Raw genomic sequence first — 17,411 nt, forward strand, 5'->3', positions numbered from 1 at the left:
CCCGAGGCTCTTCGGCGACTCCGGAGGCAGCGAGCGCACCCCCCCAAATGTTGCGCCCGGTGCGGCCGGCACCCCTGGCACCCCCCACGCTACGCCACTGGTCAGTCAATATGTCCTAATCAACATTTGCTAGCTAACTCCATTAAATTAAACATATCGTATTTAAGATACAGTAAAATATATTTAGGACAGGAGCGTTGATGGTAAAATATCATCTTATTTCTGTTTCAAAAATGTAACAAGTGGCACAAAGGTATCTGCCAACCCCGGGGGTGTGTTTTGTCCTTTCTGTGCAACCCTCTTCTTTCCCTTGGCACCATCCATACCTGCAGGCAACTCCCACAGTATTCTGCAGGTGCTTCAGTGCAACTTGTGAAACCCTATCAAGCTTATATATTGTTGTTAACATTCAGCAGTAATGCAACATAAAAGCAGCACTTCTAGAGTGATTTTTCTGTATTGCTGTGAAATATTTAATTAAGGTGATTTTAAGATGTTTTGAATGCTGCTCACAGGGTTTTGCAAATATAGAGCAATAGTAAAGGGATGGGAGATAAATTAATCTGTGATGGGTTGCTTGGGAGTGGTACTTTTAAAACAACAGCAACAACTCATGAAACAGATAGGTACCAATTAAGATAAAGAAGTAAAGAAGAAAAAGAAAAGAGCCAATTCTGCAAACAACATTCATCCAGATTCTTTTGTGTTAGCTCAGGAGTACATCCTATTAAGTTCAAATGGTCTTGCTCCCAGGAAAACAAGAGGATTTTAATCTTAGCCTCAGGCAATATTGGTAGAAGACATTTGGTTGTCTGAGGTGAAGGGAAATATGGTGCCCCATATTCCATATACAGATATTAATCAGATTGGCAGTTGAGACTAGGGATTGACAGATCTAGACAACCAAGTGTTGGTAGCTAAATATTTCAAAAGAAAGGGAGTTATTCTTTTTAAAGCAAAAAAAAAAAACACAAAAAACCAAACAAACAAAAAAAAACCCAACTACACTCGCCTATTCAAAAATCCCAAAGTAAAAGGCAGGAGTTGTTTCGGAAGAGCTTTAACTTTAACTATTTATATAAGCAAGTAATTTAATCCACAGTCTTTTCTATTCTTGCATTATCATTTGTTGGGTCTGCACTTTTGAGGTGGGAAGAGGAAAAAGCAAACTGACAATTGCTTTATTGCAGACTGTTCCAATTACTTAGGCACTTGATGTGAAGCATAAATAGTATGAAGATCATATTAGAAATGTTTCAGGATGTAAATAGCTGTTGACAGATTTCCACCTATGGGATACTGGAAACACATTTCATCTTGAAGCAGCCAATCATGCTTTGGGAATCTCCTGTAAATTCCAGCAAAATTGCTTGATGCACTGATTTATTTTCTCAAAGGTTTTTATATAATTTTATTAAACAAATAAACACCAACAACTAAGAAAAAGAAGTCAATCCAGACTCAAACATTCCATCTGAGCAGGCAGAGAGGTGGTATGCAGGGTTGATACAAACCCACATAGAGATGATTGATTTTCGTATTTTGCAAGGCTGGTGATTTAGATGGGCTGAACAATCCTAATAAGGGGTGGAGATGATCAGAGTAGCAGAATCATATTTACCTGAAGCCCTGCAGGTCTAGCTCCATCTCTGCCTCTCTCCCAGAATGCCCTGTCTTGGAACCCCCAAGCCTGCTGCTGCCAAACAAGATGACTGCTAATAGTAATTTCTCACATCTTGGGATGTGATGAAGCCTCTGCCATCACTGATGCTCCAGTTTGCCAGTAGAGGCTGGCAGAGAGGGGCCAAAACTTCATCCACCACCACCCACCGCCATTTATCAACCTTACAGAAGCCTCAGTCAATGTTAGGTGACTTTTATGAAGCAGGTGATGGGCAATGTGATGGCTGTTATATCTGCACATGGAACAAGGTCTTGCTTATTGCAACTAGCCTTTACAGAAGGAATGAACCATGTACTCTCATGGACCATTTGGGGGGTTTCAGTATGGAGCAGGTGTGTGGTGAGGCTACATAAAGCATGGAATGTTAAAGTAAGCAAAAATGACAGTCAGGATGATGACCAGTTGCCAGAAGAGGGAGACGGTAGAGGAGATTAATTGGGTGCAAACTGGTTTTACTGATTTCTGGCTCTAATTGTGTTCAGCTCAGACTTCAATTTACTGAAAATTTGTTTTCATCGTTCTGCAAATAAACACTCATCTTTTGTTAACCTCATGTAATTGCGAAGGAAGACTTTCCCAATACCTGCACCTTACACCAGAGACTGGGAACTGCTGACCCATGAGTCAGAATTTTCCAACCAATCATTATTTTTTTGGCCCAGCAGCCACATACAGAACTTTGTGGCAGTGGCAACTGTGGAGGCATTAACACTAAACACACACACACACAAACCCATAGAGGGTTATTGGGTGTGATAGCGGGCTCACAGTAATGGTATTGTAAGGAGTGGTATGGCTGGTGTTGTTGCTACCAGTGATAGCAGTGGTATCAGACGCAGTGGAGGTACAGCAGCAGTGGCAGCATCACTAAAGGTTTTTTTAAAAGACACGGATTCTGCTGAGTCTTGGGAAAACTGCCACTTCTGTCTTTGTGAGTGCTTGGGAATCTTCACTGGGGCATTTCCAGAACACTTGGGAATCTCCACCAGAGCACTTCCACAGCACTTGTGGAATATTTGAGGATCATCACAACCCCTTTGAGGCAAATCAGAAACAATGTTCCTCCCACATAACCCTTCACTGCTCCCTTTGCCCTGACAGCTTGAAACGCTCATCCAACATCAGATCAACATTATAAACGCTACCTTAAAGGGCGATATTAAATCTTGATGAGCAACTCCATTCATGTAAATGTCGCTGTGGGTGTGACATGGATTGCCTAATTATAAATTCATTTTATTTTCAATTAAATTCATGGCAGTTTATTTCAGTTCATTATGATTGTTGCAAAGCAGCTGGAAAAGCATCATTAAATCAACGTGGGAGTGTGAATTAATTACAATTTACTTTAAGTTATTTGATTCCATTTTGTGCAGTGTATGGCTTCTAAGGTGCATGCCTTGTAAAATGAAGTGTTGGGAAAGGCTCATATAGGAACCTAGGTCAGAGCTTTGGCCCAACTCAGTATTGTCAACATTGACTGATACCAGCCTTACCTGGGAAAGCTGAGGAATGAACCTGAGATCTTCTGTACGCAAAGCAGTTGCCATACCACTGAACTATGACTCTTCATTAATGTAGTAATTGGCCACAGATTTGCTTAAGTCACAACCAAGAGCAGGAAGCATCTGGGAGCTCATACCTCCTTTGGCACGTGGTGCTTATGCCATTTAATACCACCTACCTGCTGGAAACAAAGATCCTCCCAAAGTCATCACTGCAGAAATATTAAACAGAAAGCACATTCATGCAAGATATGTTCTACCCTCCTTTCTTTGAAATGTGATTCAGGGTGCTTTTAAAAAATTCTGCTGACACTTTCATCCTGCTTCAGAAAGCCAGCTCAGGGCCACCCAGGAGACCGGCAGACATGCCAGTCAAGTGACCCCAGTTCAAGAAAGAGCCAGAGTTCCCAAGTCTCCAGCCATTGGAGGCCGTCACAGCAATGACACTCTGACTCCTGGGGCCTTGCCATTCCAACTGCAATGTATTCCTGTTTGTTTCATTGTCAGGGGCTTCAGAGGGAACCATTCATCTGACCTGCCATGCAGAGACACAAGAAGTTGCAATCTCACCCAACTGTGATTGGAAGTTGATAAAATAATGCAAAGGGTATTTGAGAGAAACAAGCTACTACCTTAGGCAGATACAGACCCCCACCCCCTGGAACATTAAACCAGTTTTGCTATTTCACACACTTCACAATTTATGACCAGAACTAAAGTAAAATTGTTCTAAAACAAACTCTTCATTACATTTTTGCATTGTACACACCCTAGATTACACCCCTTAGTACCCTCCAGATATTTTTTAAAAAGAATTGTTGCTGTTGCTGTTTTTGTCATTGCTTGCGAACTTAACAGAGAAAATGAAGGTGGGAAGAATAAAAATAAAGTCAGTAAAATCAAATAAAATTTGAAAACAAAAAACAAATAATTATACTTGTTGCCACCTGTCTGTCTCAGGAGACAATGCAGGAGTTCACCTTTGGGGTTGGAGCCAAACTCAACCTGTTGGAAGATAATAATAATAATAATAATAATAATAATAATAATAATAATAATTTATTATTTGTACCCCGCCCATCTGGCTCTGGGCGGCTTCCATAGAAACCAAAAATACACTAAAATATCACACATTAAAAACTTCCCTGAAGATGTCTTCTGAATGTCAGGTAGTTGTTTATCGCTTTGACATCTGATGGGAGGGCATTCCACAGGGCGGGCGCCACTACCGAGAAGGCCCTCTGCCTGGTTCCCTGTAGCTTTGTTTCTCACAATGAGGGAACTGCCAGAACGCCCTTGGCGCTGGACCTCAGCGTCTGGGCAGAACGATGGGGGTGGAGACGCTGCTTCAGGTATACTGGGCCGAGGCTGTTTAGGGCTTTAAAGGTCAACACCAGCACTTTGAATTGTGCTCGGAAACGTACTGGGAGCCAATGTAGGTCTTTCAAGAACGGTGTTATGTGGTCTCGGTGGCCGCCCCCAGTCACCAGTCTAGCTGCCGCATTCTGGATTAGTTGTAGTTTCCAAATCACTTTCAAAGGTAGCCCCACGTAGAGTGCATTGCAGTAGTCCAAGCGGGAGATAACTAGAGCATGCACCACTCTGGTGAGACAGTCTGCGGGCAGGTAGGGTCTCAGCCTGCGTACCAGGTGGAGTTGGTAGACAGCTGCCCTGGATAGTTAAACCACTCCAGAAAATGTGAGAGAAATTGTGGGGCTCCTAATTACACGCAGCACCCTTAACAAGCTACAGTTTCCACAATACTTTTGGGGAAGCCATGACTCTTTCAGTGGTACAATAGTGCTTTAAATGCATGGTGTCAGTGTGGAATGAATATCTATATTAGGCACCCAATGATATTTCATTTCAGTATTTAATATTTGCCCACAGACACTTGAGCATATTTGGTAAATTGGGTGCCCCAAATAGTAAAAATCTGTTCTATGGTTTCTACAATGTTGTACCAATAAGAACGTTCTTAAAACATTCGGAAGGTCATACAAGTATGTAAGGGATGTGAGAAAACCTACATTGGCTCTGTTCCCCCCTGTCTTGACCTGTGAGCATGGAGATCTGATGGAAGATTAATTTGAACATGGTAATACAGTTGGATCCTGAACACTCTGGAACTCAGACGTTTTGGCTCACGAATGCTGCATACTTGGAAGTGATTGTTCCGGTTTGCAAACGTTCTTTCTTTTGGAACCCGAACATCTGATGGGGCTTCCACAGCTTCTGATTGGCTGCAAGAGCTTCCTGCAGCCAATCAGAAGCTGCAAATTGGTTTTTGAATGTTTTGGAAGATGAACGGACTTCTGGAATGGATTTTGTTCGACTTCCAAGGTACAACTGTAATTTTCTTTCACACTCAAAATGCAAAGGACAGGGGAAGAAAGGGCAGGGCTGGTATACAGGGGGACACTGAGGGTGGGGCTTACACATGTGCTTGCATGCACCCTATCTAGTTTGAGCCCTCATATGTTCTTTTGAATATCTGCAGGTGACTAAGATCCCTTGCCCTACCATTTCAGTATTGAGCAATAAACATTCCTTATTTGCCATTTTCCTAAGAAGAACAGGTTAAAATACTTCAGCTGATGGTTGTTTTTCCTTTCTTTCTTTTTTGGTACTTCATTTAATGGGCCCACTAATGAATCTCATGGATATAATGAATTAATGAAAAGAAAGGTGGATTAAATTACTACTTTTCTGGCCGTAAGTCATCAATCAAACTGCACTACACAGCCTGAAATTTCATTACAAGGAACTGTTTTGTGAATCAGTTTTACCTCATTCATTTTAATTAAATGAATATTTATATATTCATTTTGCCAAAAAATATATACATATGTCCATAAATCTCTTGCCGTAGAAGATGGCAGTTTATTGAGGACCAAATTGTTACAGCTTTGTTGAACAGGAGACTGAAATGGAGCTGATGAAGAATAACTCTTTAAGGATGCATGGATCCCTTTGTATTTGTTTATTCAATTTATTTCAGAATTTATACATTGCCCTTCATTGTCAGAATGATCTCAGGGCAGGTCACAATACATTATAAAACTATAGAGAATCAATAATAAAATGTTTACAAAATCTGTAGCATGTAATGTTTTTACTTCCTATTATATTTCTTACCCACCCTTCATTAGAATGTCCCAGGGTGGATTACAGTATATAAAACACTAAGCAATTAAAGCAGCACTAAACAGCAATCCCACCCATAAATATCACCCCAGAAAATGCATTTCAAGAATATCAAAATCAGTTTTGTAGCTCTCAAAGGCCTGGGTAAAGACAACTATCTTCAGCAACTGATGAGAGCTGAAAAGAGACAGTTACTCTGGGGAGGGAGGTCCACATTTGGGGACCCACAACTGGGGGGGGACCCTCTCATGATCTGTGAAACCCTTGAATCTCAGTTGATCTGAATCCCCAGGCTTGAGGGGAAGCATTATTTGTTTTTGTTGTTCTTGTGTTTATTATGTATTTTGTATTTTTCATCTTGTATTCTTATGTTGTGAACCATCCTAAGATCTGGTACTGATGAAGAGTGGTATACAAATTTAATAAATAATCCCCTAGGTCATTGTTCACAGATTGATTGTCTCTGGGCTTCTCCCTCCTCCTGAGGAGATCCTTCCTCCCAAGGAGACTCCTGCCCATAAAACATCCTAGAAAAGAAATAAACATTCTTATGCCAGTTCTCGGCCTTCCATAGGCTCCACTGTGGCCTCCATTCTTGAGATAGAGGTGATTAGGTGGGAGAATCAGCAAGTGAGGAAAAGTTTGGGATTTAGGTGGAGGGATGACCACAGGCAAGATAAGAGTAAGTCTAGGTACCTTGGGTTGTTTTAGGGCTACAGCAGGTTCTTTGTTGTCCACAGTTTTATGGGCAACAGGCCCTCATCTTTTCTTCAAAGAGAAAGGAAGTCTCCTCAGGGTCCTGGTTAGGGAAGATTGTGACACCAAGGCAGCTTCATGAGAGATCCCCAGATGCAGAAGTGAACAGATCTCCTACATTTGCACCTTCAGTAGCTTTGCCTATTTGAGAGGATTTCAGCAGGTTGTTAAGTTATACCTATTGAAATGTCCTCTTCTACACAGTTATTAAACCTACATGAGTAGGAGGGTCATTTTAGGCGACAAAACCTTTTTTCTTTTCTTTTTTTGCAAATTTCTTCAGTAAGGGGTCTTAAAAATATGTTTTTGGAAATGAGGAATTCAAATCTGCTATTATTTTTCATGATTGGATAACATTTAGTTTGGTAAGCCCACATTTGATGAAGAGGCACTTATCTGCTTTCTGAAAACCAAAGAATTTTAATTTTACCTTCTGAAAAATTCAGGTAATGCCAAAAATTCAACATACCCTATTACAGGAGCCCCATTCTTTCCAAAGCTAGCTTCACATGCTCACTAGAATCTATTAGCATTCCTTCCATCCCAACGTAATTGCTTATACACAGAATAAATGCTTCTTAATGCACTTGAATTACAGCTACTGTGCAAGTATAACCAGCTCCATTGTGAGATTAAATACACTCTGATACTGAAAAAGAAAAGAAAAAGAAAGCCATTACTGACAGCTGACTTACGCATCGACTTCAGAAGCCACCACTCAGAAGTCATTTTGGAGAAAGCGACTAGAAACACCTTCAAATGCCATAATGAAGCATTTGATAACACAATGAAAATTAATCCCTGCAGCTCACTCATAAGGCATATGCTTTTCATGGCCCAATAATTTGAATGTCCAGTTCAAGAAGTAGGACGTGTGCTTGAGACCCTGGAGAGAAAGCAGACACAGGACTCTGTCACAGTAGACAGTGTTCTAGATCATGGGTGGAGAACCTTTGACACTCCACCTGTTATTGGACTCCAACTCCCATCAGCCTTAGGGAGTATGGTCAAAGTGGGGGCTCTTGGGAGTTCTAGTTCAAGAACATATAGAAAGCCACAGCTTTCCCATTCCTACATGAAGGCAGATTCATGGGTTCATAATGGTTTGTGTCAGATTTTAGAGGAATGGGGAAGGTTAGAAAAGAAGCCTTTGCTACTTTCAATGCAAGTTTTACACACAAATCACCACCACCGTCCTAAGATAGGCCTAAACATGCTTAGCTACTTTCCTGGCCCAACGTAAAGGTCAGGGGTGCCAGCCCAGTAATTCTCAGATCTCACACATTTGAAATGCAAATGTTAAGATATTGATTTTTCACAGGCTGTAAATGTGTAGCCATGAAGTTCAACTAGCCTAAAAATGTGCACCTTAAATATTTATAAATTGCCAGTCTGCTGAATGTGAATGGCTGGGAGACTGAGCATCTAAGCCCAAACTTTCGATTTGGTCTTTTGCATATCTGGAAGTCTGAACTGTCTGCAATGTGACCCTCAAACCTTGGTCAGCAGCTATATTGCCTAGAGGGCCAAACTAGTTACAAACATTGAATCTCTCTCTCTCTGTCTCTCTCTCCCTCTCCCTCTCCCTCTCCCTCACCTTCTCCCTCTCCCTCTTCCCCTCTCCCTCTCTCTCACACACTTTGCTTGCCCTTGCCCCACTGCAACCTGCTCCAACTACAGTACTCACTTGGAGGAGTGCATTGCAGCTGTTCCTTCTGCCACCACCTTCAACATGAATAGCACGAGAAGTAATAAGGCTAGAGCTGGCTCAATACAGTTTGGTACCTGAAGCAAAGGCCTCTCCCCTTATTCCACATACAGATGCCAACTGGACTGGAAGATGAATCCTATTTCATCACTGACAGTAAACCATACTTCTCCATTGAAAGTGAGAGAAGCAGGATAGCTTAAGTAGGCACAGAGCAGACCACATGGCCCACACAGATTTGTCCTTCAGCACCTCGCTGTCGCCGCCTGCCCATCAGCATCTGCCACCCAGGGCAGCTGTCTCATTCTGCCTAATGGTAGAAGACAAGGGTCATCCTGTTTAATGCAAATGTACATTCCACCCCTCCAGAAATAGATAAATTGGGGGGGGGGGAGGCATTTTACCAGCTCTTCAGATGGGAAGCTAATACCCATAATATCACTGATACCTCTCTCAAGTGTTCAGATGAGGGTGGCCTGATGTAAAAGAAGGCAGAGCTCTGACACTTTTAATAGCTGTGTGGCAGAGGGGATTTCAGCAGGGGCTTGCAATACTTTTGAATAATAATTTTTAAAAAAACAGGAAAGGGCAAAGATCTAAAGCAGGGGTGGGGAACCTTCCCCCCAAAAAAAGGGTCACATTCCCTCATGGAGAATCTTCTGGGGGCCACATCTCAGTAGTAGGTGAGGCAGAGGAAGTGAGCAGAGCAGTGGATATGACATCTTTCTACTGTAAGTAGAAGAAGTAGAGAGCCAGTGTGGTATAGTGGTTAAGAGCGATAGACTCGTAATCTGGGAAACCGGGTTTGCGTCTCCACTCCTCCACATGCAGCTGCTGGGTGACCTTGGGCCAGTCACACTTCTCTGAAGTCTCTCAGCCCCACTCACCCCACAGAGTGTTTGTTGTGGGGGAGGAAGGGAAAGGAGATTCCCTTAGCTGCTTTGAGACTCCTTCGGGTAGTGATAAAGCGGGATATCAAATCCAAACTCTTCTTCTTCTTCTAAGCAGATCCACACAACAGTCAGCAGAAAACCGTAAATTATCTTTGGAGAGACATACTCAGCCCCTGTGTTTGAGGTTCCCCTGCCTACATGGATCCTTCAAAACCTTTGGAAAGGTAGGTCACCTGCTAATAAGTGGTAGCACCCACTTGTCCTTGCAATGCAGGAGGAGGAAGTGTGGTAGGAGGGCAAGATGCATGGCTGACCCAGTGTTTGACTTAATGGAATGTGCATTTTTCACACAAATTGCAAAAAATGCTGAAAGAAACCAGGCTGGTGCCATAAATTAAGAAACCTACTACAGCTTTTTTTTTTTTAAATGTTATTTCCCTTTTCACCCAGAGAAGGTCCGCTTGGCTAAGCAAGGCTTCAAGTTTAACATATAGGAAGGAAACATGCACAGAATGAGAAAAACTCAAAGACCTAATAGGAAACTTGGACGGGAGATGCAGCATGGATAACTGACACTTCAGAAATGTTAGAAGGGGTATTGTGTGATGATAATGAGGTTTGCAGCACTTGAAGGGCTGTTCCTCTGCCTGAATTTTTCATCATCCCCCAAAATGGACAATGTGAAAAGGCAGAGTGACTATGAATGATAGAGGTAACCCATCTGCTGGTTGCAGTGTAACTAACAATTAAATAATTTTGGTACAATAATCAAACTGAAATAAGTAATCAGGGGAAAGGGAAGGAAATGAATTCATAGGAAGCAGAACAGTGTTCTGAATAATCTGGCAAACACAGTTATTGATAAGGGGCAGTTATTTTTGATCTACAATGAAATAAAGCACAGCTCTATGGACATTGTTGAAGGCATACAGCTACTCATTTGTTACACAATTAATTAGGAGATACCGAACATAAAGAGCTAATGCTAGGGGGAAAAGGAGGAGAAAAAGTGCTGGGGCAATTTTGTGGTTCAGTAAAAACCATGATCACCATCATCTTCCTAATTAATTTCCTCTTGGATACAAATTCTCAGAGGAATGTTTATGAAAATATTTCCATTCCTTGGAACTGGAGAACTCTCCTTGATTTCCATCTTCTGGCTTAAATCAGCACACAGGGTATTGAGCACACTAGCCCTTCCCCAATCACCATTTGGGATGGAGAATATAGTTTGCCTCTAAACCTGAGTTTACCTAATTTGCATTTTCCAAAACAACACACAAACCCAGAAGTTGTCACCCTTCAAAACTCTCACTTCTCTAAATTTCTCAATGCACTTCTTCAGCAAAGTAATGTGTAGAAACATAATGAGGTGCAGTATGAATAAATATGCACATTTTAGTGGGGGGCGGGAGAAACCACTCAAAAAAGCAGTATACTACAAAACATAGCTTTGCAAAAATGTGTACATTAGGCAAAATTACACGCAAAAAAGTGCATACCAGGAGAAATCTCCACTAGAAAATGTGGGTGAATTTTCATGAGGACCTTTTTTAAAATTGCAAACTGGTGTGGGAAAGTGGAGAACTAAAAATGGAAAAATGAGAAATTGAGAGAAATTGGCACATCCGTCCATCCATAATTAGCTCCTCATCTGTCTCCACAAAAAGGGCAAACATCAACAGCAGGGAGCCTGATCTAATTGTATAGTTTATTTGTATAAATTAGAACTCTGGGAACTAAGCAGGAGACATTTTGTTGGTTGAGGCCCCCTGGCAGTTGAGTCTTACTTCAACACTAGCAACAGGACATCCTCCTGCATTTCACTTGCATTTTTTTTAAAAAAAATATGGCAACCCTAGCATATAAAGCCCTTAACAACTTGGGGCCAGTTTACCCACAAGATCACCTTACCCCACAAGGGCCCACCCAAGTGCTTCAAATGTCAGATTTGGCACTACTACCAATTACCACATAATACCACACTTGCCAAGAACATTATCGATTAGTGTAGCATCGCCTGCACTTTGGAACATCATTCCACTTGAGATCAAGTAGGTGACTTCAGTGCACTCTTTTCAGCACCTGCTAAAAACATTGCTTAGAAAGTTGAGGCAATTCTAATGTGTTTTAGTATTTTAACATTTATGTTTTTTAAAGTGTGGTTTTGAATTTTTCATGGTTTTATTGATTTATCTTCTGCTAATTGTTTTGAATCTTTTGTTTCGTTATTAAGCAGCGCATACATTTTGTGAACTAAATAAAGAAACAAATAGTGTAAGATCCTAAAAAAATTAAGAGAGGCAATTTTACTTTTTTAATTCCCTCAGTCTTGAAAGCCAGCTCCCAATTTTGCAATACGTTAGTTGTTCCAAAAAAATTGGGTGCGTAGGCTTATGGTAATCTAGATGTTGTTGCACTGCAGCTACCTTCAGCTGCAGCCATTGCACCCAATTCTCAGAAATAGGGATAGGGGTGGGGGGAACTGATATTGTTTGCATTTAATGAGAAACTACCCAATTTACATGTCTCCAACCAATATGCAAACCAAAATACAATTCTATTTTGAAATTTGCATCCAAATATTGCAGTACAATTGCCCAACCATACAATGCATGGGAAAATGAAGTGCAATGGTGGAAAGTGTGCATAAAATAGATACATTTGTGAAAATGTCATCCAAAAATCTATGTAACAGTAAAAACTACAGGCAAACACATGTATTTTTTGAATAAATTCACCCTAAATTGTGGAGGAATTTTCATGAGGATTTAAAAGTTTATTTATCTATTTAGAATATGTGTGTGTGTGTGAGCACGCATGCACACACGCACACACGCACGCACACAAAAATCAAAGCTTTTTAAAAACACATAAAACCATACAATAAAAACCATAAAAGATAACAATTATTAAAACCAGACATCAATTAACTATTGTAGAATGATGCACTCTTAAAGATGCCTGCAAAGGCCTGGTGGAATAGAAAAGTTTTTGACTTCCGGCACAGCCGCCATGACGACCTGCCAATCCCATGGTAGTGGATGCCAGCTGTGCAGGTTATTAAGGATAATTTAGGAGTAATTATCCTTGCAAGCCCCCTTGCAGGGTTGGGGGGGGGAGAGCTTTCTCTCATGGATCATCCGATTACTGCTTCTCGCTTCAATGGAATGCGGGGGCAGAGACACAGAGTGCATAGCACTGCATGTATCGGAAACTCCCCAATGCAGTCGCCATGAGCGGAGGTAATTCTGTTTCTTTTAAGATGTATCTGAATTCGGACTTAAGAAACAGACGTGCTTTGGAAGAAGGAAAAAGATAACCTGTGAAATGAATCAGCCACTGAGTGCCAAGGTTTTGATCTGGAGACGACCCTCGTCATCGTAATTGGAATGTTACATAAGTGAAGGGGAGCCTTTGTTCTTTTTTTTACATTATTTTTGCTGTGCTATGAATCGGCAAGCCTTCACTGAAAAAGAATCAATTATTAATGGAATGAAATTACTAATGGATTACAACTATATATGGAATGCAAGAGAGATTTAACAAGAATTTATAATTCTCTTTACAGAGTGCTTAAAAGAATAGACTGTGTGAAATACTGTGATGATTTGTAACATTGCCAACAAAAGAGAGCTCTAGTTCAGCTTTATTACAGTTTTTGTGAGACGCCAGCTCGTTTGAAGAAGCAAGGAGATAAACACTGGAAGTTAATCAGAAGTCGTGGCTAGACGCTGGATTGCTTTTGGTTTCAGAGAGGCAAAATGGAGCTGTGGCTTACCTACACATGAGTTTTCGAAGGAGGAGCAATGTTGAAGAAAATTGACTGATTACAACATGAAGGAAAAGAAGAAGGTAAACAAATATTCCACACAGCTACAGGATATAAATTCCATCTGCAAGTTAATGGATTTGGATTTATTAAACACGATTGAAAGTCATCACATCTGTGGCTGCTAGAACAAAGGATTAAGATCGGAATTGTGGAACTTGGACTAATTAAGAGAATTGGTGCAGGATCAAGGAATAACATGAACTCTTGATAGCTGGAACATGGGAAGTCATCCAAAAATGTTTAATTCAGAACTGTTTAATTGGCTCTTTCGATTGTATTGTGATTTGGCATGATTTGGCATAGTATGAATGTGGCCTCCATTGGATTGTTATTAATGAAAAATTAATAAAAAATAATTTTAAAAAATCTTTCAGCTGGCATTTAAAGTTGGAAATAATAAGAGAGAAACAGAAAAGCAAAACTGGCACTTTTGTCCATTCCTAGACAGGGATACTGCAAGTTGTAGCTAAGCAACATCTAGAGGGTCCCAGCTGTTCCAACCCATAATTGCCTGAGTGTGGGCATTGCCCAAATGTGGACATATAGCCAAATGTGGATACAGAAATAGTAATCGACCCATTCTAGCAAATGGGGATTATATTTAAGTAACAAGGTATATCTTCTCCATTAGAACTAATTCACTGCATATTGTTAGTTCTACAATATGTATAGCTAACACCTTCCAGCCCACTCTGTGCCTCTAATGAAGTAGGCTTTTGCCTACCAAAGCTCATGAAACAACAGACTAGTTATCCACTAAGCTGCCGTGGGGCTCTCTGTCTATTTGCTGATGCCAACAAGATCGCTCATCTGCTGGATCGAAGCCTTCAGGTTAAATTCAGCATTGATGGAAATGCTGACAATTCCCCCAAGTGTTAGGCACTTTGGCAAACTCATTAGGCTAACAACTTCTTTCATAGTGCAGTAGTACATGGCTGGCCTTTTGCGCTTTTGACACTTTGCTACATCCTCCCATCTCTCAGCCCACAAGCTTGAGCTAGATTGGCAGTTCGCACTCTCTCAGCAAAAGCAGCCACACAAGGGGGAGGGATCCCACATCATTCGACATTTCAGCCTGATATGACACATCCTTCAGACTTGCTGCAAACTCTTGAGCAGGTTCTTTGTCTAATTAGTTTCACAAGTCAAGCTCGTACAATCCTGGTACAAAGTTTCTGCCGTGACTACAATATTCTTTTTTATAAAGGGGGCCCCTCTGCAGTCGTTTCAGGATGGGTTGAAGATGTTGGGTTGAAAAAGGGAAATTTCACTCAAACTAACATGAATCAGACTTCAAGATCTTTGGAACAGAGGAACAAAGGGCATTTTCCTAAGAAAATATCTGAGATTTTTCTTTCTTTTTTCACCACCACTGCCCCGGAATTTTCTCTGAGTTTTCTCTGCCACTTTTTGTGGCATATACCATTTTTCCTCCCACAATGCTTTATAAGTGGTGCAAAATGGCAACTGGGATGCAAATGCAGTTGTTGCTGTTGCTGAATAACCCCCCCAACCCCCTTAAGAAATTTTATATATATATATATATATATATATATATATATATATATATATATATGCTTTCGTAGATTTTCACGGGTACAGGAATGCAGGTTTTGGTGTCTTCGGGTGTCTTCCCGTGTAAGAGTCGGGGTGTCTGTGCGACGTTTCGACGAGGTCTCACTCGTCATCTTCAGGCTGGTGCTTTCGGCTTCTTGTTACTGGAACAAGAAGCCGTTACTGGAACAAGAAGCTTGTTACTTGTTACTTGTTACTTGTTACTTGTTACTTGTTACTCGTTACTTGTAACAAGCTTGTTACTTGTTACTTGTTACTCGTTACTTGTTACTGGAACAAGAAGCCGTTACTGTTCCAGTAACAAGAAGCCGAAAGCACCAGCCTGAAGATGACGAGTGAGACCTCGTCGAAACGTCGCACAGACACCCCGACTCTTACACGGGAAGACACCCGAAGACACCAAAACCTGCATATATATATATATATATATATATATATATATATATATATATATATATAATGTCATTGCTAATGGTGAGCCACAATCCTAATTAATGCCTGGAGAATTTTCCATGCTTCTGTATAAATTTGGTAAAATGGTCCCTTCAACTTCTTTGTCCACGCACACAGTGGAGAGTTTCAAAAGGCCATTTTTGTACAATGCTACTTTGCCACTACAACCTGGCTACTATATAGGACTCATTGTTGCCATTCTATACCAGCTGCTATTCCTACACCTGAATCCTCAGTCCTCTTTAGTTATGTGTACCTATAGTGATGCTGAACATATAGGGCATTTGGAACAAATGAAAATAGAACTAACTGAGACATTTGGCTTCATTCTCATCCACTGACAGGATGAGAAGGTGTGATGACACAAAATGTTAACAAACATTCTTAGCAAACATAGTTAGGAGGTTTGCAGTTCAGATTCTGTAAGAGAATGCAAACCTCAGACAAGTCTGAAGGAAGGAAGGAAGAAGCTTTCAAGTGTTTGTTAAAATAAGTCTGAAAATAAGTCCCTTGAGGAAAAGGTCAAGGACCTCAGATGTAACGTGGCAGAAGTAAGGGTGCAGAGTAGTGAAGGACTGAGATACAGAAACCTGGGTGAAGGTTAGGTGAAGAAGGAGGAAGTCTAAAGAAGGGAGCAGCAGAGACAGGGAACCGAGGCAATTTCACATATTGACTTGAATTAACCAGACAAATCTCTGACTACAAGGTTCTAGTTTTCTCTGTAATTCCCCAGATCTGCCCGCTCCATTTTGCCCAAACTGCAAGTGATCATAGACAGTGTCAAAAGCTAAGATTACTTTGGAATGAGGTGACACAATCTATCAATTTAAACTTTACTAATCCCATTTTAGAAGTCAATCCTCCAGCACTAAGAGGTTCTCACAATTAACCCTGTTCTGAAACTTGACCTTCTTTATACCTTTCACAGATTCTGAAGGCCAAAGGCTGAACAGTTAATGCCTGACTTTTCCCCACATATACAGAGGTAGACATTTTTCAAAATTGAAGAGCCAATGTAGTAAGAACCAAAATGTTAACTTTTAAAAATTGAAGTGCATCAGTTTGGACACTGCATTATGACATAGGAGTGGATCCAATGTAAAACTGCAATCCAGAGTCCACTTATGTGGAAGTAAGACCCATTTAATTAAATAGGACTCACTTCTGAATAGTTTTAGAATTGTTCTTTTAGCCATGCTGAAAATAAATGTATGACTGAAATTAATGTGGGACCAAGTCTTGTTCAAACCTGTTGACAGTGCCAGTGCTCTGATGAGGTGAGTGCCTTACATGGCTCCCATGGTGAATAGTCATCATGTAACATTCTGGGGTAGTAATAGCAGCAAGCAATCTCCCTACTAAAGGGACAGTTGTAAGAATACAATCACTTACTGTTGTAGTATCTCAGCATGTTCAGTGTGGTTAGGTAACCTTAGAGCAGGGGAATCCAACCTGGTGATGTTGCTGCATGCCAACTCTCAGCCTCAGCAAGCATAGCCAAATTAAGGATAATGAGAGTTGTAGTCCAGCAACATATGGAGGGCACTGTGTTGGCTATCCCTGCCTCAGGATACCGTGGAAATGTTAAAAACTTCTGTTGCATCTACAAGTATGCACTGTGTTTCACATGCATTATCTACTTGTAACTTTTCCAACAAGAAAGACATTCAGAACCTGGAGAAGGTGACATTCTGTTCCTACTGTATAGGGGGAGTCAATATCATGTGAGTACTTGTGCATGCATACAACAGCTTGCTGTTTGGAACAGACTCAGGCAGAGAAAGTTGTAAGTTAGCTGATGTCACTCTCTGGAGATCTGATGCAGGGTAGTGGAGCTTCTTCCTTGTAGGAGATG

At 41.0% G+C, this 17,411-nt stretch overlaps 1 long non-coding RNA gene across 1 annotated transcript; it reads right to left on the minus strand.

Annotated features, from left to right (window-relative positions):
- Positions 1–3,428: 3,428 nt before the first annotated feature.
- Positions 3,429–7,893, minus strand: LOC309523847. Its single transcript, XR_014215668.1, has 2 exons — positions 7,788–7,893; positions 3,429–3,724 (listed from the first exon to the last, which is right to left on the minus strand). It is a non-coding gene; the product is annotated as an uncharacterized lncRNA (long non-coding RNA).
- Positions 7,894–17,411: the final 9,518 nt, after the last annotated feature.

Source organism: Podarcis vaucheri, assembly GCF_965113315.1.
Source record: "Podarcis vaucheri genome assembly, chromosome: Z".
Classification (NCBI taxonomy): domain Eukaryota; kingdom Metazoa; phylum Chordata; class Lepidosauria; order Squamata; family Lacertidae; genus Podarcis; species Podarcis vaucheri.